The sequence below is a fragment of the Diabrotica virgifera genome, chromosome 1 (genome assembly GCF_917563875.1).
Source record: "Diabrotica virgifera virgifera chromosome 1, PGI_DIABVI_V3a".
NCBI lineage: Eukaryota > Metazoa > Arthropoda > Insecta > Coleoptera > Chrysomelidae > Diabrotica > Diabrotica virgifera.
The window spans coordinates 87,702,077-87,728,442 of NC_065443.1; the positions used below are offsets into that span (position 1 = coordinate 87,702,077).

The window sequence follows — 26,366 nt, forward strand, 5'->3', positions numbered from 1 at the left end:
TCGATGCTTTTCTGTTGTTTTTGCTTATAACTTTAAAACGGTTCGTTTTGGAACAAAGTCGTAGAGAAATAAAATAAATATAATTGAATTTTATATTATATACGACTGGTCAAAAATGTCTTAAAGGATTACCTTTTCTGCAATATAGCAATAAATACAAAATAAGGGGACAAAATACGCCTGTTGTTATTCAATGTTCCTTAACCATTTTGGTGGCACTTATAACCTTAGTAATTCGCTTTTAAAAATTCTTATAACTTACTTAAATGGTCTACCAAATTTAATTAAAATCGACCTAATAGATATTGCATAATAAATTTGCAATATAAATGTTTTTAAAAAAGTTCAAATTTTTTAAAATCTTTCTGAACAAAAAGTAGACCATTAAGAAGTTGGCTAATTTTTTTACATATAAAAAGATGCTCTACCTATCTAATACACATTACAGAATTAAAATCGGATTATTTAAGGGGCCTCAGCAATGTTTTAAAATTACAAACAATTTTTTGGCTTATAAATAACTAGCTTTTTTTTAATAATAAAAAAATTAATTATTAGCAATGCAAATAACTGAAACCGGTATAATTTGACTTAAACTTTCAAATGCTGTCGGCAGAATTATTTTTTAGTCAAAAGTTATTCTCGTTCAAAAATTGCGATTTTTCGATTTTTTGAATGTTCCACCGTGTTTATCTCGAAAACTATGCATCGTACGAAAAAACATGTAAAAACATTTTTTGCTTAGAATTACCCAAGAAATACAGAAAAATGTTTTATTTTGCGAAAAATCGATGTTATGTAATTCCTCAAGTTATTTGTTTATAACAATCTTATCGACATCCGGATCAACTGTTCCCTAAAAAATTCGTATTCTACGGGTCAAAATACATAAAAAAACTTGGGTAAGTCCATCTAAATTTTTTAAAATCTTTCTGAACAAAAAGTAGACCATTTAGAACTTGACTAATTTTTTTACATATAAAGAGATGTTCTACCTACCTAATACACATTACAGAATTAAAATCGGATTATTTAAGGGGCCTCAGCAATGTTTTAAAATTATAAACATTTTTTTGGCTTATAAACAAATAGCTTTGTTTAATAATAAAAAAATTAATTTTTAGCAATGCGAATAATTAAAACCGGTATAATTTGACTTAAAACTTCCAAATGCTGTCAGCAGAATTTCTATTTTATTTTTTAATCAAAAGAGTTATTCTTGTTCAAAAATTGCAATTTTTCGATTTTTTTAACGTTTTACCGCGTTTATCTCGAAAACTATGCATCCTACGAAAAAACTTGTAACCCGGAGCTGTAACGGTCCACCCGTTATAATATAATTTTAGCTCTTTAATTATTTTTTATAATTATTTTCTCTTGACCTCCCAATTAATTTCTGTAACTTTCTCGTAAAGGACCACTTATGTGACGTCACACGTCGACGTCTGCGGAACAATTGTAGAATCGTTCCGTGACATTTAATTCATGTTCTGTGGTCGTTTGAGATGCTCCTCTTGGAAGGTGAGGGAGAAGTTCCGTGGCACGTGGCACTTGTGGTTGGAGGTTCAACGAGCATGGATGGGTGGCGTGTGCAAATAGTAGGTTAAATTTAGAGGTTAGACCTCCAATATGTGAATTTTGGAGTTTGGATTACCAAAAACTTATTTGTGGAAGGAATAAGTAATTAATCCAATGGGATTTCTGCACAACATCATCGTATCACACGGTAAATAGCAATATCTGTTTTTTATAAATAGTTTTTATAACCACCTGTTGTCACTCTTGTTCCAGGTGACAAAATATATATTCTTTCTGATGTGTGCGATGTGTAAATTTAATCAGTGAATTGTTCTTTTAATTATTCTATTATCTATAAGTAATATCTTTTAATTAGTCCCATATCTATAGATAATATTCATCCAGAGAAAATTCTAATAGTTTTAATTTTTTTTGGTTATACTAAAGTAACTTCTAATATCATTTATAAGTACCCTATAATAATTACTTTAAAGAAATCATATTTATTCCAAATCCACATGTCTGTAATGAGAACTCACATAAACTTTGTCAAGGTCAAGTACTTCAGTAATTAAGAGGTCTCTTTTTGGTGTGTTTTTTATTACTATCTATTCAAAAAAAACACTTTCCTAGTTTTTCTTCCTTTTCTTTGATTTATTGTATACTTGGGAAATTGAAATAAACGGGAGTTATGTTTTTTGTAGCCACCCATGTGAGAACTTAAAACACCTCGAAACACCGTGAGGCCAATCTCCAACCATAAGTCGCCAGGGAATACGTCTTTTTGGGAACAAGCTATGGGAGCGTTCCAGCTCAATTTTCGTCTTGGCACCTGGGCCTACAGGAGTCATGGGGTCGCACCATCCTGGTGCATCATTTTCTAGGATGCAACTGCAACCTCGTTTGGGAACATTTAGTGAGGTGTTGTAGTAACTATTGGTTTTTTTTATATTTCAGACTATCTGTTAAATACACTGTTTTTTTTTCCAGATTTAGGTTACCTCTGTTTTTTTTTTGACATATTTGTATATTAGATTATTTGGTTCCCAAACTTTGTATCTACGGTAACTTCTTGTGCACAGGAATAAGCCTAGAGAAAATTAGGTTTTTAATACTTTACTATTGCTTTGATATTGGTTTATGTAATTCGGGTAAATTTATTTTTTAATATTACTAGCTTGTTTCCCAAATATTTTACTGTTATTCGCTTTATTCCATTTTGTTCGGTTAATTTAGGTCATCGTCGGTATTTATCTCAAATTCATTTCTACTTTAGTCAATTGTATATTTAACTTTATTTATTCATTATTGTATTTTCCCTTAGTGAGGCTTGGGCCTATTTATTTGTAGTATTTTCATCTTTGTCAGTTTCATTTAGTTGTACGTAGCAGGCGTACTATAACCATTTGGTAGAAGACTTATGTAATTTTGTACCCTATATATATGTAAGAGGTATTTAAGTTTATAACAGATAACATTATTGTTGTTATCTTTAAAATATATATAGCTTCTTGTATAACTTATGTCATTTTAGAGTTACATGATATATGCTTGTCTAACTCAGAGATTGTTAAAAATCTAGTAGTTATTTTAATAAATATTTATTTATTTTGTATATCATGAATTTTATTATTCCTTTATGTTTGTTATTACAGGTTTGATATATTTAATATTTGACAGCAGTATAAGATACCTGGGAGAATGATCGAAAATCATTTTCATGGCGCCCATGATTTGTTAGATTTATTTATCTTGTTCGTCGTTAGCAATTATCCATCTTCATTCAGTTTCAGTATATTATTCTTATTTTATTATTTCATCTTTTAGTCATCATTACTATCTATATAGAGCTACTGTTCTTCGACAGGCATGCAAACGAGCCGTATCCATCCTTGAGTGTCAAGTGGTTTTCTTGCATCTCTTGCTAGCCAACTCTATTCAGTTTGCCTCTGTCTCTTCCCACTTCTACTTCTATCCCTTCTAATCCCCCTTTCTTCAGTACTACTGCACTTTAGTAGTTTTTTTTTATTTTTCCTATTGCGGCTTCTCAACGTAGAAGTCACTTCACCCTTTTCTTTACACACCCCACTCTCTCTTCATTTTTATACCAGTTCTTTTCTTTATTCATTTTATGTAGCTTACATTTAGCTACCTAGTCTCTTCTTTTCAGCCACAACTATTTAGTTACTTAGTTTTTTTTTCCTTACTTCTGTTGGAGTATATCTTTCTTTTTACTTTCACTCCAACAGAAGTTTTCTTCTTTTTGTTACAGAGCCCGTAGCACCCCCTCCTGGACACAACACGAATTTGTTTATAAGCCAAAAAAATTGTTTATAATTTTAAAACATTGCTGAGGCTGCTTAAATAATCCCAGTTTAATTCTGCAAAGTGCATTAGATAGGTGGGGTGCTTCTTTATATTATGCAAAAAAAATTGACAAATCTTTGTATGTTCTAGTTTTTGTTGTGCAAGATATTAAAAATTTTTAATTTTTCAAAAAAAGTTTAGATTGCAAAATTATTATGCAAAATCTAGTAAGTCAATTTTAATGAAATTTGGTGGACAGTTTTAGCACATTACAAAAAATTTCTAAGCGAATTAGTAAGGTTCCAAGCGTAACCTAAGTGATAGAAAAACATTGAATAAAGACAGGCTTATTTTGCCCCCTTATTTTATATTGATTGCTATTTTGCAGCAAGGGTGTTAAATAATGACATTTTTAACCAATCGTATCTGATAAAAAATTTACCTATCTTTTGTTTTATTCCTATACGACATTGTTCCAAAATGAATCGTTTTAAAGTTATAAGCAAAGAAAATAGAAAAAATAACGATTTTTTTTAGTTTTTAAATATTTTATTTTTTTTTTATTAATGTTTCGCGCATATTTGAGAAGGAGCATAAGTCAATTATTATTAACGAAGTTATCACCTAACTTTAGCAGCAAAAATCCGAATGCCGCCTCTCACATCCACCTAAAAACAGATCCTTCCTTTTCTATTATTCGAGACATTTTTTAGAATTGTTGATAGATGGCGGTGTAATTGAAAAAACACGATTAATTATTAGCGTCATCTATCAACAAATCTAAAAAATGTCTCGAATAAAAAATATTACTCACTGATTTTTTAATTTCTAATTAAATTAAATTATTAATTTAATTTATATTTTTAATGTTAATTTTCGCTCTTACAACTATGTCTTCGATTACTTTTAATTTGTACATTGAAAATGAACGTTCTACATAAACGGATGTAATTGAAGAATATTTTAGGGCAGATAATAAATCTGGCTCAATTTGTAACTGATCTCAAAGTGTTCCATTCAACACTTTAGCAACATCAGATAAAAACGAAAAACATTCATTCTTGTCATAACATAAATATTTTATTGAAGTTATATTTCTTTAATTGGGAAAGATGTTAAGAGTGATTTTTTACAAAAATGCCAGTATAAAGTAGGTACGCGAATATCGACGTTAAGAAGTTAATATATTTTATTATAATTTTTGTGTCTTTGGATTTGTCTTTGTTGTGAATATGATAAATAGACTTCGGCAAATATGCAAATAAAAACGTATGAAATATGCGCATAAATACTTATGCAGTCTTTTACGCAAAAATATGCATGTTTATCTGGAAAATATGCATGTAATAAAAAATTATAAACAACTCAGAGATTACCCACATAACAATGATGTGCGCATCATGTTCAAAGCATATATTACCAACATTCGTCGGAGTATATTCTTTTTAGTATACGCGTAGTACAAGCATAGCATATACCTTAAAACACATTCTAAATTTCATGTTCTTTGCATATACCTCAAAGTATATTCTCGTACCGAATATACTGAGTACATTCGTGTACGTAGAATCTCGGAATGTTCGTAAAAGTTTATTCTTAGAATATACCTTTTCGAATATTCTTAACACATACTTATAAGTAGATACTGTTAAAATATCTTAAAAATAATATGTGTGTGTAGGAAGTAGTTTAATATTAGCTTTATAGATTATCAACTTCGTTATTTTTTAGAATAACTAATAAAATTTATGTATGTAGGTAGTATTGGACGAATTTCATTTCAAAATTGTTGTATGGTAAAAAAGTTTAAACATTAATTGTATTAACGTTTACACACTATTAAAAATTCGTTTTCATAATTGAAACGACTTTACCATTTCGAGTTTATCATGAATCATGAGTATTTTTACATAGTTGGAATTTAAATTTAGGTACATTCAATTCAATATGGGCCATTCCGCAGAACCAAAACGTGCCAAACCACACAACCAAAGGCTTTGGTGTTGCCAACCGTCGAGTAAGCTTTTTCCGTTAACTTACCTTAAAAATTCCCACTTTTATAAAAAAAACTTCCCTAATGTTTACAAAATCTGAGAAGATAATATGTTCAATTATTTTCAAATATTTTGATTTTTTCTTAATATTTTACAATTTGGACTGGAAGGGAAATTTCTTAGAATTTTCTTAAAAATATATATTCTTCCCATACAAAGACGTGCGGTAGTACGTTCTAAGTATATAAATAGAAGGTTTATATCACTTCCTTGGAATATTCTAAAAAGTACGTTGTTGGTATAAACTAAAAAGATGTGCGGTAGTACGTTTTAAGTATATAAATAGAAGGTTTATAGTACGTCCTTGGAATTTTCTAAAAAGTATGTTCTTGGTATATACTGAAAAGAAGTGCGGTAGTACATTCTAAGTATATACATAGAACGTTTAAGTACTGTAATATAGTATATACTCAGTATCTGATCTGCACATTCGCAATGGTAATTACGCATATTCTCAGTATATACTTTTTCTGAAAAGTATGTTCTCTGAATCTACTAAGAACATGAAATTGTTATGTGGGTAGTATCCGTTTTATTTACAATATTTTCATATTTTATAGCAACTGACATTTATTTATTTTACAAACTAATTTTATGTTATTACGCATATTCTCAGTATATACTTTTTCTGAAAAGTATGTTCTCTGAATCTACTAAGAACATGAAATTGTTATGTGGGTAGTATCCGTTTTATTTACAATATTTTCATATTTTATAGCAACTGACATTTATTTATTTTACAAACTAAGTTTATGTTATTAAATATTTAAGTATTTGAATTAATAACCTATATTACTTCTAATTGTGGTAACTTCTTCTTTTTTCTCATGATTCTTAATGCACTTCAGGGCGTTGGATGCTGTTCAAAATTTTCTAACAAAAAGTTATGACTTCTTCTGAGTAGCATTCTTTCGAGATCAATTAATATATCTGAGGCATTTTTCTAATTTATAATAATTTTTTGTTCTAAATTAATGATTTGGAAAATGTTTCACCTAGTACTTAAACTACTTCAGGAACAATCTGGTAACCACTGTTTTTCCATGGTTGTTTTAAATTTTTATAAAGCTTCCTTTCCATATTACCTTTAACGTTTTAATACAATGATTGAAATGCTTTGGAATCTTGAAAATATCAAGATATGAGTGTGATACAAGGAAGAAGCCCCAAATATTTACATAGAGAAGGCTCTTCCTTGGTCTTTTCCGATAAAGAAAAAATACTATGAGCATAAATTAAAAACACTTAATTAAGAAGTCTAATACATTTTTTTTTATTTTTATTAAAATAAATGCAAACTGGCGATGTTATTTGAGAAAAAATGTAAAGCGATCTTTCAGTAAACTATTGGATGATTAGAATTTTTCAGAACCTATTTTTCATCACAAAAAATTTAAAAAATACTTGTGAAATGAAAAAATACATCGATTTATTGCAAAATAGCCTTATAATATTCGCACCTATTAAAAATATTACAATTGCTAAAATTTTTATTTGTACCACCCTGTAAATGTTCAAAATAAAATAACACGTGTTCACGGTTTCAATTGTACAACAAAAGTGATCAAAATTTAAATTATATGCACTTTATGCAGACTTTTATTAAAATATGCAAAATACGAGATTTTTGCATTTTTTATGCATAATATGCAAAATATGCAATTTGCATATTTGTCTAAGTCTAATGATAATAATTATTATTAGTATTAAAATATAATGAAAAACTAAACGCTTTCGACAAAATTGTGAACATAGGAGGTAATGGTCAATATAAAAAGAAGAAGTACCACTACTTATATCCAGTTGCACCAACAAATAGTTGATTGATTTTTTGATTTGGATTGCCCGTTTATTTTAAAATAAAATAATTGTAAAAAAACTGTCAATTAAAAATAGAAATTTTAACGATTCTCCTGAAAAATATTAAATTTCTGTTTTTAATTTGACAGTTTTTTGACAATAATATTTTAAAATAAACGGGCAATCCAAATCAATCGTTTATTTGTTGGTGAAACTGGACATTAGGGTCGTATGCGTAAGCATCTTATTGAACGTTAGAACATTAGAAGTGTATTACAATATGCAAAATGCTTCAGTTGTCTCTTATGCAACCCCGGAACAAGAAAAAAATTAAACATAAAAACCAGCCACTGAAACGTTACAAACACATTAAAACTGTTCCTGGCGTGGGTTTTTCACCCAACCATTACGGCTAGTCAGCTATTCCTCGTCAGCCGTAATGGTTGGGTTTTTGTTCCCAGGTTGTTACATATTGTAATACACTTAGAATTTTAGTGTTGAACAAGATGCTCACGCATACGATTCGAAGTAGCTGTACTTCTTCTTTTTATATTGACAATTAGCTCCGATGATGACAATTTTATCCAAAGCGCTTAGCCAAGGAAATAAAATACTTTTACACACTTTAATATACATTTTTTTTTTCATTTCCTTTATTAGTCGAGTTTGTACAAAATTTATCACTCTTTAAACTAGATAAGAAGGATAATGAACGTGAAAAATGATGCCATGCAGTATATAGATGAATTTATGGTACTTACAGCAGAAAATACGTGGAGATACAAAGTTGCAGAATGGAGCTCAAGAGGAACAAGAAGCAGAGGACGACCGAGATCATGGAAAAATGAAGTCGACGAAGTCATATCCAAGAAAGGCTTGGAAGACGAAGACTGAGAAGATCGTGAAAAATTGAAGTCATGTCTGACGGAAGGCAAACGGTATTAGCTGTAGAGAACCCTATATATAAATATAAATATTTCCTACATATCATTTTTAAGTATCAACTAAATCTCAAATTTCATTGGTTTGTCACTTTTATTACCCACCAATAATTAATTTTTCTAATTTACCAAGTTTCTCGTTCTGTATATGGTGATTTTGCCAAAAGCACAGCATTGTAGTCGAACTGAACAGAAACAAAAACTAGTCATTGTCGTTCTAACATCTCCCCGGGGGCGATCCAACTACCGTTCCTGGTCTGCTCGCTTCATTTGTTAAACTGAATGCGACTACATTAAACAATGAATTCCGCTAAAATTCAAATTCGTAGAGTTGTTTAACCACGGCATTATGCAGCAATATGTATTGTCAGACACTAATTTATACAGACAAAAAGCTATCAGAAATATCCGTTTTTGATACCCACCGACGGACAAATTGTCATTTTTTATTATTAATAATACAGCATGCGCCAAAACAAACGACACTGAAAACTAACGCTTTATAAAATATGAAAAATTAAATAACAACATTTCAAATAATGCGAATTTTAAATTTTGCTTTTATACAAAATGTGTTCAAAGTGCTCGCCATTGCGTTCCAAGCAGTACTCATAACGCTTAACAAGATTGCTTAGCATGTTATTAAAAATAGGCTACTGCATCCTTCTGAAAAAGGTCAAAAATTTTTCACGGGGTTCATCAATAGTTGCCGGTGGGTTTTATATAAAAACGGCTTGTTTCAGCATACCCCATACGTAAGCATCAAGAGTTGTTAGATCAGGTGAATGAGAAGGGTAAGGAAAATTGGTGTTACGGGAAATTACGCGGTCTTCAAAATTTTCTCGAATCAGATCTAAGAATGCTCTCGTGGTATGACAAGTAGCCCCATCCTGTTAAAACCATTGGGTATTCAACTGTATGTTTCTGGCACGACAAAATTGTCTGAGATCAATAAAAAATGGTGTCAAAATTTGTTTTCTATATCGCACTTGATTTAGTGTAACGGGTCTTCTACGCTCGTCTTCCACGAAGTAAGGGCCCAATAATCCTTTACCTGACATTGCGCACCAAGTCGTTATACGGTCACTATGAAAAGGTTTCTCTACGATGATGTCTGGTCATTCAAAAGCAAGAAAACGAATTGTCTGTCGATTGATAAATCCATTCAGATGGATGTGACATTCGTCTGTAAACCACACATTAGAAAAAAATTGGGGTTGTTCATAAACCCTTGCCAAGACTAAACCACAATAAACAACTCTGTATTTTATAGGGAAAACCACCAATCTTCTTAAACATTCTTCGGGTAGACGTTTCGCTCAAATTCATTTTAGAGATGTTCTGCGGAGACTTCTTTTTGGTAATTCTAACACCTGTTGAAATAGCCTTCCTTGATTCGAATTTGTTGTCACGGTAACTGGACGACCAGTACAGCTTTTGCGTTAAGTTAAAACGCTTCCTGTTAGTCGAAATTTTGCAACGACTCTTAACAAGTCCTTATTAGTGTGTGAAGGCTTCTGAAACTATTCCCGAAATTGATTGGCAACCATTAACAAACTAGGTCCATTTGATCGTCCATTCCCGTATGAGCGGAAATAATACTCAAAAATAAAATTTTTTCTTGCGTTGTAAGCACCATTTCGAATCTTTTTGACAGTTTGTTAGAATAAACAATGTTTATAAATACCATGACAACTATTGTCACTTGTTTCATATGACGCGATTATACTTCACAGGCTTCCTGATTTCAGTGTCCTTTGTTTTGGCTCATACCGTATTAAATTTAAACTAATCGTCTGTAATTGTTTTAATTCAGACATGTTGTTGTATTGAGTATTTCTTTTAAACAGTGCCGTTCTGTGCATTTCCCATTCTTTTATTGGTACGTTCTTATTTTCTTTTGCCCTCTCTTTCTGTTGATTTCTTATCAGTCTTCATATATTCCTACATATTTAATAAACCTCACGTGTGACTATCTACCAAACCAGTAAAAAATGGTTGGACAAAACGTCAGGAGTCCCTCAGGGTTGGGTGTTGGGATCGATGCTGGAGAAGACCGCCGCTCTAACAAAAATAATGTCAAATATAAGGGGATATTTCATATAGAAGGAAGATGTATTTAGGAATAGGACACTCTACAGTTATGTATAAGGTCCCAGTCTGGGAGGAAGTATTAAAGAAACAAATACATGGAGATGATGATAAGGGTGCAAAGGAAACCGCTACTAATGATGGTAATAGCATATATGACAACCTCAACAATTGCTGTATAAGTGATAGCAAGAGTTGTATCAATCCTGTTAATGGTAAAGGAGAGGGTGACTATGTACAATAAGAGAAAGGGGGATATACAAAAGATTAAGGAGGAAAGCAGAAAAAATATTAGCTGACCGAGTGGTTTGAAGAAAGAACTGCAAATTGGACGCGGAAGCTCATAAAGTAGCGGACGTCTAACATAGAACCGTGGATCAATATTAGCACACAAATTTTTAATTCAGAGACTTTTGGCGGACCGTATGTACTTTAGGACATATACTTTATAAATGAAAAAACAATCGGTGTGTAACACACAAGGTAGGGATGGTGCAGAACATTGCGTCTTTGCTTGCAGTCAATGTAGAATATAAGAGGATGTTAAAAATATGCAAAACTAAAATAATAAAAGGGCAGAGACTAAAGAGACATACTCGAAGTTGCACTAGATAAAATTAGTCCCGGTAATGCCGTAGAAGAAAGAGGTATTTAGGTGGTAAGGTCAGGTTTTGCTAACCTTAAGTCCACACTAGCCTAGAGTGAAATAACAGGAGCTAGGGTGAGTATGAGCGACAACTTTTAAAAAACATTTGTTTTCACTAGCTCCGTCTGCTAAGTTTATAGTTTGAATATCCAAAATCTGCATTGGATGAATTTTCCTGTTAGTGACATAGTGACAATAAAATCAAAATTTTTGGTAAAGAAATTTATTATTGATTCGCTGTTCGTTAAAAGAGAGATAAGTCAGAGTTCACCATTATATGCACCAATACTTTATATTGGTGCATTAAAGTCATCGTAAAGATAACATAAAAATAGACAAAAAATAGTTGTTTTGGGATATATCTATTTTTTTGTATGAACACATCTCTTATAAACAGAAGAGTAAGACTTAAATCGATGAAATTTCGAGAGAATATTTTTTGTGTTATACCTACTTTAAAAACACAAGAATGGATTTTTTAGCATTAACAGAAACAAATAGAAAAGGTAGCGGATGTATTAAAATGAGAAATGAGCACTACATGATTTTTGGAGGTGTTAATGAGTCAGAACGTGCGAGGGCAGGAGTTGCCCTAATGGTTCACAGAAATGAGAATAAAAATATCATTAGATGGAAAAATATTTCGGAAAGACTCCTTAGAATAGATATCAGTAAAAACGAGAAGACAACAATTATTGTTGGGTATGGACCATCGGAAAATGAAGCCAAGGAACTCAAAGATAGCTTCTGGGAACAATTGCAGGACGAAATGGACCAAATAAATCATAAGGTCATAATAGTAGGCGATTTTAATAGGCGAGTAGGGTCAAGCAATGAATATGACTACCCTATAGGACCATATGGAGAAATGGTCAGGCATAATAATGGACAAAGAGTCATCGAGTTTTGCATCATGAATGATATGCAAGTTAGTAACACATTTTTTCAACACAAGGAGATTCATAAATACACACGAGTGATGGATTCGCGGAACGAAAAATCCGTTATTGACCTAGTATTAGTACAGAACAGATATAATAATGAAATAGCGGACGTTCGTGTTAAAAGAGGCTATGAGATCAGCTCGGATCATTTTCTCGTTGAAACTAAAGTAAAGACAAGGAGAGAACAGACATTTAATATTAAAAATGAAGAAAATCGCTACGAACAACCAAGTATTAAAGTATACAAACTGCAGTCTAAAAATATTAGGAAAGAATACTGTCGTAAATTAAATCAAGAAATACGAAAAACAAATTGGAAAAATGAGGAGGATATAGAAATATTATGGAATATTTTTAAGGAGCTGGTGTATGCAACCGGGAGTAAAGTATGTGGTGTAACGAAAGGAAGATATCTGAAAGGTACAGCTTGGTGGAATAATGACATAAAATTGGAAGTTTCGAAGAAGAAAAAATTGTGGAAAAATTATATAAGCAATAAAAGTGAAAGTAATTATCAAGAATATAAGGAACAGAGAATACTGGTTAAAAATAAAATTAAAGAAGCTAAGAATCATCAATGGGAAGAATTTGGAAATAAAATGGAAAGTGATAGTAAGGGTAATGCGAAGTTGCTTTATAGGACTTTAAAAAATCTAAGACAAAAGAAATCAAACGGAGTAACAGGTTTAGAGGACAAAGATGGTAACATATTATTAAAAAATGAAGAAATTACCGAAAGATAGAGAGAACATTTTATGGAGATATTAATGGGAGACAACAACGAAATAGAGAATGATAGGGAGGAGTACAATTTAAATGAACAACAAGATGATGATAACATAACATACGAAGAATACAGGGAAGCAATTTTAAAATTAAAAAATGGCAAGGCTGCAGGACACGATAATATTAAGGCTGAGCTAATTAAATATATGGAAGGAGAAGGATTACAATTACTATGGAAGATCATAAGGAGCTTTTGGCATACCGGATGCATACCTAGAGATTGGACGCTTGCAACTATTCTACCATTGCACAAAAAAGGCGATAAACATAAGTGTTCTAACTATAGAGGAATATGACTGTTGGTCGTTGCTAGTAAAATCTACGAAATAATACTAGAGAAAAAGCTGCGAGAAAATATCGAGGCCACACTGGATGGCAGCCAATGCGGCTTTAGGCCAGGACGAGGTACAACCGATCTCATATTTACGGTGAGACAGTTATCAGAAAAAGCCCTAGAGCATAACAGTAAGTTGTTTCTCTGTTTTGTGGACTTGGAAAAAGCATTTGATCGGGCGCCACGTAACAAGATCTGGGAAATATTAAACCGTAGAAATGTGAAACCGAAGTTAATCCAAGCAATAAAGAGTATATATAAATGTACACGTAATAATGTGAGAACGAACAATTGCTCATCTCTAGAATTCTACACAAGGACAGGTGTAAGACAAGGTGGTGTTCTGAGTCCTTTGTTATTCATCACTTTAATGGACGAAATTGCAAAAGAATGCAGGGGTAAGGTAAAAAGAACTAGGGTTGGAGTGTATAAACTTCAACAAGTTTACGTGTCAGAGTTGATATATGCCGATGACCTGGTAATTGTGGCAAAATCAGAAAAATACTTACAATTGAATGTGAATGTTTGGAATGAAGCCTTTAAGAAATTTGGGATGAAAATAAATATTGAAAAAACAGAAGCTTTAGTAATATCGAAAACACAAGAAAATATAAATGTTAAGTTGAATAATGAGACCATTACACAAGTTGAGGACTTCAAGTATCTAGGATCAACAATGAATGGGCAAGGAAATATAGAACCAGAAATAAACAGCAGGGTAATGAGTGCAACAAATTTATACTATGCACTAAATAAAAATTTTATTAGGAAGAAAGAAGTAAGCCTGAAAACAAAAATGAAAGTATTTCAAACCGTATACGAGCCGGTGCTACTCTACGGTAGTGAAACGTGGACAGTGAACGACAACATCTGTAGTAAAATTCAAGCATGCGAAATGCGATATTTACGTGCGGTATCCGGGGTGACCAGACGTGATCGTATAAGAAATGAAGACATACGTGAAAGGTGCGGTGTTGGAAGGACCTTAGACAGACTTGAAACGAAACAATTATCGTGGTTCGGACATACGGCGAGAATGAGTGAAGGTAGAACTGTAAAGAGGGTATGGAAAGCGGCATCTGACAACAAACGACGAAGAGGCAGGCCAGCAAGAACGTGGAATGCAAATATTGGAAAGGCTTGCGAAAAAAGGAATATTGGGTGGAGAGAAGCAGAAAGACTAGCTACCGACAGAAAGGCATGGAGACGTCTCCTTTCTCCACTTACCTCGACACCGTAAGGTACAAGAGGACGGCTTAAGTAAGTAAGTAAGTAAGTACCTACTTTATTTGCATACTCTTAACTTTCCATCCAGAACAAAGTACTGATTTACAAACAGATATTAAAACCGGTATGGATCTACGGCCGAAAATTATTATGGGACTGTATCAAAAAAAGGCTATTACAGAAATTTAGAAACGCTCAAGAGCCGAATACTAAGGAATATTGTAGGTGCTTGTTGGTATGATCGGAATTACAATTTACATAGAGACCGTAAAGTCGAATCTATTCCAAATGATATTAAGAAAGTCGTCAGGAGACATGAAGAGAGGCTCCATAAACATTCCATCTATGAATTACTTCAGCTTCTTTTCAACCAACACTAGATGCGAAGACTGAAGAGTACTAAACCATTCGAGGCGTTCGTACTAAAGGCTTAGTTAGTGTTATGCATTCTAGCAACAACAAGGATGTGAGCAGTTAGTGAAAAGGAGAGTCAGTGCAGTGTAGCTACAACAAAGAAGTGAGTATTTCATGTCAAAAAAAGCTAGGATTGACCAGGTGACATCTAGATTACAAACAGTTTTGGAAAAACTAGGTTAAAGAAAAAATACTGATGAATACTGTGGATTAGGGGTATTTTTATAAAGTATTTGAAACTTATACTCATACTGTAAAATAACTGAATATATGACATAATATAAAAGGGATTATTTTGCGATAAATCCAGTTAAGTAAATTTAAATTAACATTTTATTTTTTACCTTTAAGTCGATATTATGTATCAACAAAACTTTAAAACGCCACTGGCTCATGCCTTCACTGGTCATTGTAATTCTTCACATGTTCGAGTATGTAATTAAAGTTTACCATAAAAATGTGTCTTAACAGAGTAAAAGAGAGTACGAATAGCCAAAGTTAGGACACATAAAATAAAAAGTTGTATTTACTGCTCAACTACTACATATGGAGTGCTCATAAATGGTTGTAAACCTAACTGTATGTAAAGTCCACTTCAGGCGATAAACTTCAGAGGAAAGCGCACCGTCTTTCAACACAATGTAGTAGTTTTAAGACAGTTTAAATTATAAACTAGACTGATATTTTATTCTGTCAGTTAATTGAATTGTACCAATTTGTTTTCATTAAATATTTAATAAAATGTTAATATTTCAATTATTTGGGGTTCTGGATGTTTCTATTATAGACGAGCTTATTAACCCAAAATAATGCTTATTTTTGAAGATACTGACTATGGGTGGAGAATGGCTAATTTTGATCTTACTTTATGTCTTGGATAGTGCTGAAAACGAAAATGAAGTTTATTTTGAATTTTATGTGGTAGAACATTGCCAAGATCGTAATTTTACTATAAAAATAAAAAAAATTAAATCACGTTTTTCTTAAAATTATTTAAAGGATCACCATTTTTTTTACAAAACTCTTTGGTCTAAAACTCCCCAAAAAACTTTCTTGGACTCTATATTTGAACATAAATGTGATTAAAAAGATAAATTTCAAATTTTGTCATTTAACTTTTGCGCAAAAATTGATCACAAGAGGAGCAAGTGTCCATCCTCTGATAGCAAAAAGAAATGTTTAAATTTTCATTAAAGTATTTAGTGGAGTCAATGAAGGTTTTCACCTCCGATTTCGTTAAACCTCCATCGATTTTCATGAAAATTGGCAAGTATGTAGAGGATACCTCAAGAAACAAAGGTGACATGGTTCCAACTTGCGCCTTTACCCTGGGGGGATGCCACCCCTTCTCGGGAGTGGAAATTATTTTATTAAAAATAATACCACTAATCGATAGAGGGACAAATTATAATTAAAATTTTTATATAAAGTTATTCCAATAAATCAATAGTTTTTGAGTTATTAAAGACCAAAAGTTTTGATTTTTCCTGAAAAAATCCATGTTTTAAAGCAGTTTTTCATAAATAACTCAAAAACCATAAGTTTCTTCAAAAAAGTTGTTTTTACCAAAATCGAAGATAATATAAAAATAAATGAGCTCCTTATTCGAAAAATCCTTTATTACATATACAAATTGAGTGATATGCAATTGAATGTATATTTTTTTCCGCGAGTACTCAAATCTTAGTATTCAAGCTTAAATAACAGGAAAACGATGCACTTTGTTAAATATAGACTATAATAACGTACTTAAAGGTAACTATCAAAAAGCTATATAAGAAGTCGATAGCATCAAAATTAAGCAAGTTATGATGGAAATAAGAGGACCCTTTCAGATTTTTTAGGGAAGAATGAAAAATTAAACATACGTCACTTCTACAAAAATTAAAATTTATAGTAACCCATTAAAAACTTTATTTATTTTAACATGAGTAATAACAATTTTGACCGGTTTAGAATGCATATTTTTGTAAAAAGATACGATTAAAAAAAATAGAACTTTTCAAATTTTCGTGAATTTCATTTTCTTTTGATAATAACTCCAAAAATACTCGATATACTTAAAAAAGGGTACAGAACAAAATTTTAGTGTTAACTTTATTTAAGCTTTTTCTTTTTTTAATATTTTTTTACGACAAAAAATAACCGAGATAGAAACATTTAAAACCTAAATTTTACTGCGAGAACCATGTAAGCGGGGCCCTTTCACCTCGTATTTAAAAAAAAAATTAAGGATTTAGAAAATTATGTTTAATATAGTGTTATAGACCTTTCACTTAGCTTTGTAATGGTTTTTGGATAAATCTCATATTTCAAAAATTAACGGAGTTATTTAAAAAAAAACCATTTTCTTTGAAAAAATTTTATAGCGGAGATTTTGTATGTATACAGGTTGTGGGAAGTCCAATTAGTCGTTTGTTGTAGGAGATACGAAAAAAGTTTATTTAGGTGAGATTGGGGCATAAATAATATCAGAATTTAAATACATTTACAAATATACAGGGCCACCCATATTGACAGGGTGAAACAAAATGATCTTTTGTTTAATGGAACACCCTGTATATTTTTACATTTTTGGATTCTCCTCTATGTTTTATTTCCTAAAATATCAGGTTTTGTGATGTTATACGAAGTAGTTTAAAAGATAATTACGTTTTTTTTCAAATTTCATAGCAATATTCACCCCCTGTATAATTGTAGTGATTTGACATCAGAAAATCAATTTATGTTCAAGTGATTTTTAATATAGTCTATTATTGTTAAAAATTATTAATCTAGCAAAACGTTTAATTTTAGCTAATACAGGGTTGGTCGAAACTGAATGAGTGTTTCCTCAAAGTTTGAGAGTATGAGTTTTCTCAAACGGAGCAGCCTGTAATGTCTGTAACGAGCATTGTAATGAAATGCTATTGTATGGCACTTTATTATTTCCCACCCTGCCAGTGAGAACTGAATTTATTTTTGAAATCCCTAACTTGATGTCTTTAATTATTTTAAATATTTAAACGATTAAAAAACAACCAAATTAAATTGAAATGAATAACCAGTGTATATCTTCCACATTTACTTCATATTTAACGTAGCCTGTACCATAACATTGCACAGATTATTATCCCTGTATAGCAACGATATACCATGAATGTGACTTCATACTTGAGAAATGTCTTATATCCAGTCTCACAAAAAAAGGGATTCCTCAAACATAATATATATGCAGACAAAATCAGCCAAAGTGATTTGCGATATCTAATTAAAGGCCGTACCAAGTTGGTTTTGTTGAATATAGCATGAAAGCACGACGATACTTTAGTGATAAGCGTATTTTTCGTAGTAGCTATAGTATGTTGTTTTATATTATGTATTACCTATACCTGTAGTTTTAGTATGTTTCCTTTATCTAAAAAAATGTAAAATAAACAAAAATTCTGTTTTTCTTGTAGTTGTTTTTTCGTATAGATATTGTTTTATATTGTAGTAAATTGAATTTAGTTTTAGTATGTTTCGTTTGTTTGTAGAATTATATTTAATTAGATTTGCTTTAATTACTAAAATAAATAAATTTTCAATTATATTTTATGTATTTGTGGAAAACGAAACCTAGCATTAGCGGCCACATTTCTATAACGGCCAATTGTTTTCTATTTTTAGTGGCCGTTATTGTCAGGTTTTACTGTACCAATAAAATTTTATTAAATTATGAAATATCCAAGTTGAAGTCCAACTTGGATCTTTTTAGAAAATTTTATTAAATTATATACCGTCTACCTACAAGAGAAGATTTTTACTTCCTTAGTAATTTTTTATTATGGTATACAGCCAATGAGAGGAATTCTTTCCTTTTTATTTTAAAGTTATATTTATTTAACCCGGTATCCAACAGGTGAACACCCCAACAATGCTGAAGCGCCTAAAACAAACACACCCCACGAGTCGGAGTTTGTTCTTTCTGCAGAGTTGTCTTTATTTTGTTTTACTCCTATAAATAAGTAAGTGTAGGTAAGTGAATAATACTTATTACAGATTTTAACATATTCTTTTATTAGTCTAAGCTAAAATGAATTACGAACGAGAATAAGCACGTCTTCATGATTTATGGGATGAAGCAGACAGTGACGAATGTATTGACAAGAGTGATTCGGAAGTAAGTAAAGAAATAAACAATGTTAGTGTAAATAGTGACTATCCTGACCAGTTTCAAGATGTTGACGTTCCACATATCACAGAAAACTAAACATAAAGACATTTTTTGAGATTCTTTAACTCTTTCAATTACTGGGGTTTGTCTTACCCCACCTGTCTGTTGGTGGCAAAAAAGTTCACCTGTCTGATGCCGGGTTAAAGTTACGTTAAATTTAATTAAATGTTACCATATTACATATCTTTAACATATCATAATTTATATAAATTTATACCATTCACAATAAAATGGAATAATACCTCCTTCCTAGACTCCCTATTATTGTCACCATTTTCGTTATCATTCATATACTAAATGCATACATCAAAAAAGAGTTTAAAATAAAAACAAAATGTAAGTAAGTAAAGATTTCGAGCAATAATTGTGCAAGCTCATTTGCATCTTAAGAACGAAAAAACTCTCCGCCATCACGTTTTTATGCCTCAGTTACGAGTATACACGAAAGCAGCTTCAAGACGGCAATGTTGTCGTGTCAGAATGTTTATTTTTATGGCACTTTTAGATTTCTGGCAGCGATAATAATTTTACGTATTTTGAGGGCTCTGCAGTTATGCTAATTTATGATAATAAAAAATATGAATTATTTTGGATTTCAGACATATTTCTCTAGTTTATTTTGATGAAGTGGCTGGGTGGAATAGTAACTTAAATTTTAATGGAAATTACTTACTATACAAAACATTACGAAAAGAGTTTTTACATTTCCACATCTTTAACTTTTCCAGCTTCGAGTGGGATAAGTTCCCAATGCAGACTAAAAATGTTTTCCTATATTTTTTGTTATAGTCAATTTCTCCTGTTTGTTCTCCGTTAAGTTGTTCTTTACATATACGTTTAGGTAGTTGTTTCTTAGTGATTCAGATTTATTCCCTTGATATATGGTCGGTCATTCAAGCCTCCCGATATAATCTAAGCTTAAAGGTTTAACAATCTTCTTATAATATAATTTCAGTAGCATATTCATTTTATGCCAAAAATTTCTTGAGATTACGGAGATATGTCACAATTATTTTTATGTCTACACAGATACCCCTAAAAACAGTCATTATATCAGTCTTCTTCTTCTTCGTGGCTTGTCCTTTTTATGTAGGCTATTTACTCTAATTGCATGCAGCAGTCCTGAAGAGATCTTTCGTTGTTCTTTCACTCCAATGCTTTAAATTTTTCAACCAGGACTTTAATCGCAGCAATTCATAGTATTTATTTCTTTTTATGTTACCCAAGTAGCTTATTTTCCTTTCGTTCATAGTGTTGAATATTTATTTTTCTATTTTTTTTTCATGTTTCTTAATGTTTTCGTGTTTGTTACGTGCTGTGTCCATGATGTTTTCCACATTCTTTGATAACACTACACCTCAAAGCTAGCAAATATTTTTTCACTTGCGTCCGTAACTATCCAGGCTTCAAATTTACAAAAAAGGGTAGAATAGAAACCATCTCAATACTCTACTTCTAATTTCTATTCCCAGTTTTCCATGGCAGATTTTTTCGTCTTCAATTTTGTTCTTAGTGACAATCATGATTTTAGATATAGCTCTCGCAGTACTGCGTAGTGCGATCAACCGATCAACCAAAATTTGCTGTCCGCAAGGAGATATCGTCTCTATATCTAATATTATTCAGCTCAAAAGGTCCAAGAGTTGTAAACTACAGCAAACTCAGGGTCAACCTAGCCTTAAAAATTAACCTCAAAAATAACCATTATATGACTATATAACCAGTCTGTAATATTAATATAGAACAAATAGCTAGATAGTAATTTTTCTTCCTCTTCTTCTTCTTCTTCTTCTTCTTCTTCTTCTTCTTCTTCTTCTTCTTTTTCTTCTTTAGCCTGTGTTCGTTCCACTGCTGGAAATAGGCCTCTTCCATTTGCTTCCATCGATTTCTACCTGCCTACGCCTCGCCTGTTCTCTCTTGTTAATCTCTGTGTCCATTTTTCGGGATTATTTTGGGCAAGACGTATCCATTACCACTTGAGCGTTGCTATACGTTCTGCGACATCAGTAATATTTGTCCTTTCACAAAATGTCGATATTTCGAATCCTGTCTCTCAAACCAATCCCTAGCATGACCCTCTCCATCGCCGTTTGGGTTGTACTGAACTGCTCTAAGGTTTTCTTTGTAAAGGCCATGGTCCCCAGTCCATACGTAGTTACAAGCAAGATACATTTGTGATAAACTCTACGTTTTATACACATTGGTATATCTTTATTCTTCAAGATAAAGCTTAACTTGCCGAAATCCGCCCAAGACAATTATATGCGTGTTTTTGTTTCGGCTATTTTAGGTTTTCTTTGTCGATTTTAGTGGTATGTCCACTATGGTATGTATATATATAGTGGTCTACATTTTCAAGACTAACGCTGTCAATAACAAGATTAGTTTGTAAATTACTCATAATTTTTTTTTCTGAAGGTTCATTTTGAGACCTATTTTATTTGACTGCTAGTTTAATTCCTTCAGCATTTGCTCCAGTTCCTTGATACTTGTACTAAATAATACTATGTCGTCCGCAAACCTCAACTGACTCAAACGCACACCCTCAATGTTTAGACCTTTTTCATTGCAGTCGAGCTGTTTGAATACATTTTCCAATGTTAAGGTCAAAAATTTTGGTGAAATAGTATCACCTTGTCTAATACCTTTACCAAGGCGCCTTTTTTCAATTTTTTCGTCTTCGTTGATTTTGATGTGGAATTTTGCCCCTTCATAAATATTTTTAATGAGTGTAGTATACCGTGAGTCTATTCAAGAATCCTTCAAGGCTGACAAAAAGGACCAAGTTTCAATACTATCGAAAGCCTTGTGAAAGTCAATAAATGCTATTCGCGGTGTGCAAGTACTTGGAACGGATACGTGAAACGATCGTGCGTGAATAGCAGAGAAATATTGCAACTTTCTTAAATAATTCATATTGTCAAATTGACGTACATTTAATATCTACTGTCATTGAAGAAGAAAAGTTATATGTTGCTCCACAATATTGATATAATATGCAATTATTATATGTATAAAGGTAAATTTAATTAATTGTATTTTGCTTGCAGTACTGCATTTTAATAACTAATTTTATTTACTACATACAATTGTTTACGTTTGCATAGCATAACCTGCATCTTATTTTTTCTTCTTAATATTTTTTTGGGCTATGGCCTTGACAATTATCCAGTAACCAGGACTAACATAATTAGCCAATATAATTAAAAGTGCGAATAAAGTTGCTGAGCGTAGAAATAGGTGTCGCTTTGCCGAACTTGCACGGTCCCAATATTATGCAAAGGTATATATGGATAGTCATTCAGACTACTAATTTACAAAATTGGCAATATATTAATTTAACGAAATTTTACCAAACGCAAAATGAAAAATGAAGTGACGTCATATATGTCAGGCATAAATTTATACATATTCTTTAAGTGTGGCAGGGAATCCTCAAATTAATTCAAGCCAAATAATTCAAACTGCAGATACAATAACTTGGCTATACCATACTGATGACGACTAATGAGTCAGAAACACGTGTCTATGGTTGCATTCCATCTTATGGATATTTTGTTTTTTTTTTTTTCATTCTTGTTGCGAGACATGCCGATATGTACTTCTTCCTTAATTCTACTATTAACTCGCACCAAATACTATTGACTGTGATACATCCAACTCCCACAGAAATCTGGAAGCACGTTGCCACTAGGGATTGGAAAAACCTACCGGTTTAAACGTAAAACCGGTTTTTTTACTTCGCAATAACCGGTTTTACCGGTTGTTTTTTTTTGTCCCGTTTATAACCGGTTTTTTCTTTTTAAAGTAAAAACCGGTTATTAGGTTTTTACGGTGATTAGGATTAGGTTAGGTATTATTTTGAATCCCAATCATAGTTATTATTCTCAAGTAATTATTCCAAACAAAACCATAATTCAAATTTTATTTTATTTTATAAAATACAGAAGCAAACTGAAAGTGCACTCTCACATCAGCCAAAAACAATTATTAAGTTTTATTATAATATTTCCTTGAAAAGGTATTTGTAATCATAATATTTACATAAGAAGTGATCTGGTTGAATTAGACGCAAACATCATCTATTTTTCACACTCAACTCTTGACATTGAAAGTGGGTGAATGACTTATTCTGATTACCAAAAATAATGATCTGACTATGAATATCGAATTACTGATTACGAATACGAATCTCCAAGAATTTCGCTACGTTTTCAAAACGATACACTCATATAGGAAGTATTAAATGAGTTAAAATGTACCTATTCTACAAATATACAAACGTGTTAAAAGTAATACATGTTCTTTCGATAGTACTAATTTTGATCATATTGGTATCGAGTCGAATGGAGTATCGCAAACTAAAGTGTATTGTAAATGTAACTTTGTAACCTATTGGATTAAAAAAACCGAAAACCGGTTTTTCCAAAAACCCGGTTTTTTTTGGCCAGTTATAACTGCCAGGTTAAACCGTAAGCAAAAAACCGGTATAACCGAAAACCGGTGTTTTGTCAAAAACCGCATCCCTAGTTGCCACTAGCGCTACTGTCGGCTTGAGTTGAAGTACGTTTTGACAACGTAAAATTTGACGTACACATTCAAATTTAATTTTATAAATTTTTGAATACCGAGCTAATTTTGCTAAATTAAATTAAAATAAAAATAGTTCAAACACTTATACAAAAACAAGAATAAAGTAATTTTATAAATGTAAGGTAATCTAACCTTAAATAAATATAAGGTTAGATTGCTTTGGATATCCTACTCATACCGCTAGATGGCGCTATTTTTTTGCTTCCTCAAAATTAATGGGCAATGTCAAGAATGGTCTGTATTACAGTCAATAGTATTTTGCTCACACTAACCTCTTTTTGTTATATACAGGGTGTCCAGAAACTCTACCGACAATCGAAGACAGGAGATTCCTTAGATAATTTTAAGACAATTTAACCCAATTCACCTAGTCCGAAAATGCTTCCTAAGGGAGCTAGAGCTATTTGAAGATGGCGTCTGGTAATTAGTTTTTCTTAAAATTGGTATGCCTATTTATATTTTAGAGATAAATCGATTCCATCCATTGCGAATTTCTAGTACCGGTCATAGGCGTCCGTTTTGGGCAGGCAACTGTTACTTTATGGCATAACTTTTTTGTATTTAATTTTTAAGCACTTTTGATTCTGGATTATTAAATTGTGAGGTATTCTAGTACTAAATGGTGCTCTTCCTTTAAGTCGATAGGATACACCGTTTTCTATAAAAATCGATTCGAAAATTTTTCGTTTTTTGAATTTCAAAAAAAAATTTTCAAAAAAAACTATTTAGGAAAACGAAAACTGTACGTTTAATTATATTCCAAAGACGAATCGATTTCATTAATTGCAAATTTCTAGTACCGGTCATATGCGTTGATTTTGGGTAGGTCAACGGTTATTTTATCGCATAACTTTTTGTCTTGAATTTTAAAGCATTTTTGTCACTAGATTATTAATTAGGAGGTATTCTAGTACAAAAAGTAACTCTTGCTTTAAGTTGGTAAAATACACCGGTTTTTTGAATTTTTTTTTTTTTCAAATTCAATCGACGAAAAATTTTTAAATCGATTTTTCTAGAAAACGGTGTGTCCTACTGACTTAAAGCAACAGTATCTTTTAGTACTAGTATACCTCAGAATTTAATATTCTAGAGTAAAAATGCTTATAATTTAAAGACAAAAAAGTTATGCTCTAAAATAACCGTTGCCCTACACAAAACGTACGCCTATGACCGGTACTAGAAATTCGCAATGCATAAAATCGGTTTATCTCTGAAAGATAAATATGCGTACCAATTTTCGTTTTTATAATTAGAAGCGTTCTGGAGATATTTAAGAAAAACTGATTACAAGACGCCATCTTAACAGAGCTCTAGCTCCCTTAGGAAGCATTTTCGGATTGATAGGTGAATTTGGTTAAATTTTCTTAAAATTATCTAAGGAATCTCCTGTCTTCGTTTGTCGGTAGAGTTTCTGGACACCCTGTATATGTTACCGGCCAAACCCGATTTCAGGACAAACTAGTTTGGCCTAGGCCAAACTAGTTTGTCCTAAGCGCGTTAGGATAAACTAGTACGGCCTAGGCCAAACTAGTTTGTCCTATCGCGCGTAGGCCAAACTAGTTTGTCCTAGGTCCAACTAGTTTATCCTGATATAAAGACGCACACTTCAGGCCAAACTAAAAAAGTAATTGACCAAAGGAAAGTAATTGACTACAGATTGGTTGCTGATTTAAACGTAAGGTTAGAAGACACTATTAAGAGTTGTAAGACTTTTAAATATTTAGGGTAAATGATAAACCGAGATGGCACTTGTATGAAAGATATAGAAATGAAAATAGTTCGGAGAAAACAAGCCGCGAAAGCACTCCATGGAGTGATATGAAAGAACACTCTAACTAAAGAAAACGAAAAAGGATTTTTCAGTGCATAGCGCTGAATATTACCCTACAAGAGCGGAAGAATGGCCAGTGGCAACAATATTACGAAATAAAATACGAACAGTTGAATTGGAGTTTATGAGAAGGTGTCTACAAATTTCCAGGTAGGATAGAATAAGAACAGAGGATATATGAAACAGAATAGAAGTAGAATGCTCAATTACAAAAAAATTGTGATAGTAAAAGTAGAGCCCTGAAATGGTACATGCATGTACAAAGAATGCCGGAGCACAGGTGGCCGAAAAGGTTACTGGACTGGTACCCGCGGGGAGTAAGACGGAGAGAAAGACCTGCTGTGAGATGGAAAACTCACATAGGAAATGCTATGATAGATAGAGACCTCAGAGAATGCCGCTGGGAGAATAGAGTGCTATGGAAAACGAAAACGGCAAACTCATAATGGGAAAAAGCCAAGAAGAAAAAAGTAATTCAGCGAACTAAGTACGGCTTAATATAAATAATAAATTGACATTACATAGTATAGTATAAATTAACATTACATTACATAGTTTCCCACCTTTATACTTATCAAAGGAGTATCACAAGTGTCACTGTGACAGTAGAATTTTATAAAATGCTCCTGTCACAGACGTCTAAAGGTGGAAAACTATGTAATCTAATGTTAATTTATACTTTTAT

General features: G+C 31.9%; 1 protein-coding gene and 1 long non-coding RNA gene across 3 annotated transcripts in view; both read left to right on the top strand.

The window, feature by feature from the left end:
• The window catches only part of LOC114337066 (uncharacterized), a 654,507-nt gene that overhangs the window by 547,562 nt on the left and 80,579 nt on the right, over window positions 1-26,366 (top strand). The gene's annotated exons all lie outside the window — the stretch shown is intronic.
• On the top strand, window positions 1,655-3,133 carry LOC126879100 (uncharacterized). The gene is made up of 2 exons (XR_007695975.1): window positions 1,655-1,726; window positions 2,223-3,133. It is a non-coding gene; the product is annotated as an uncharacterized LOC126879100 (long non-coding RNA).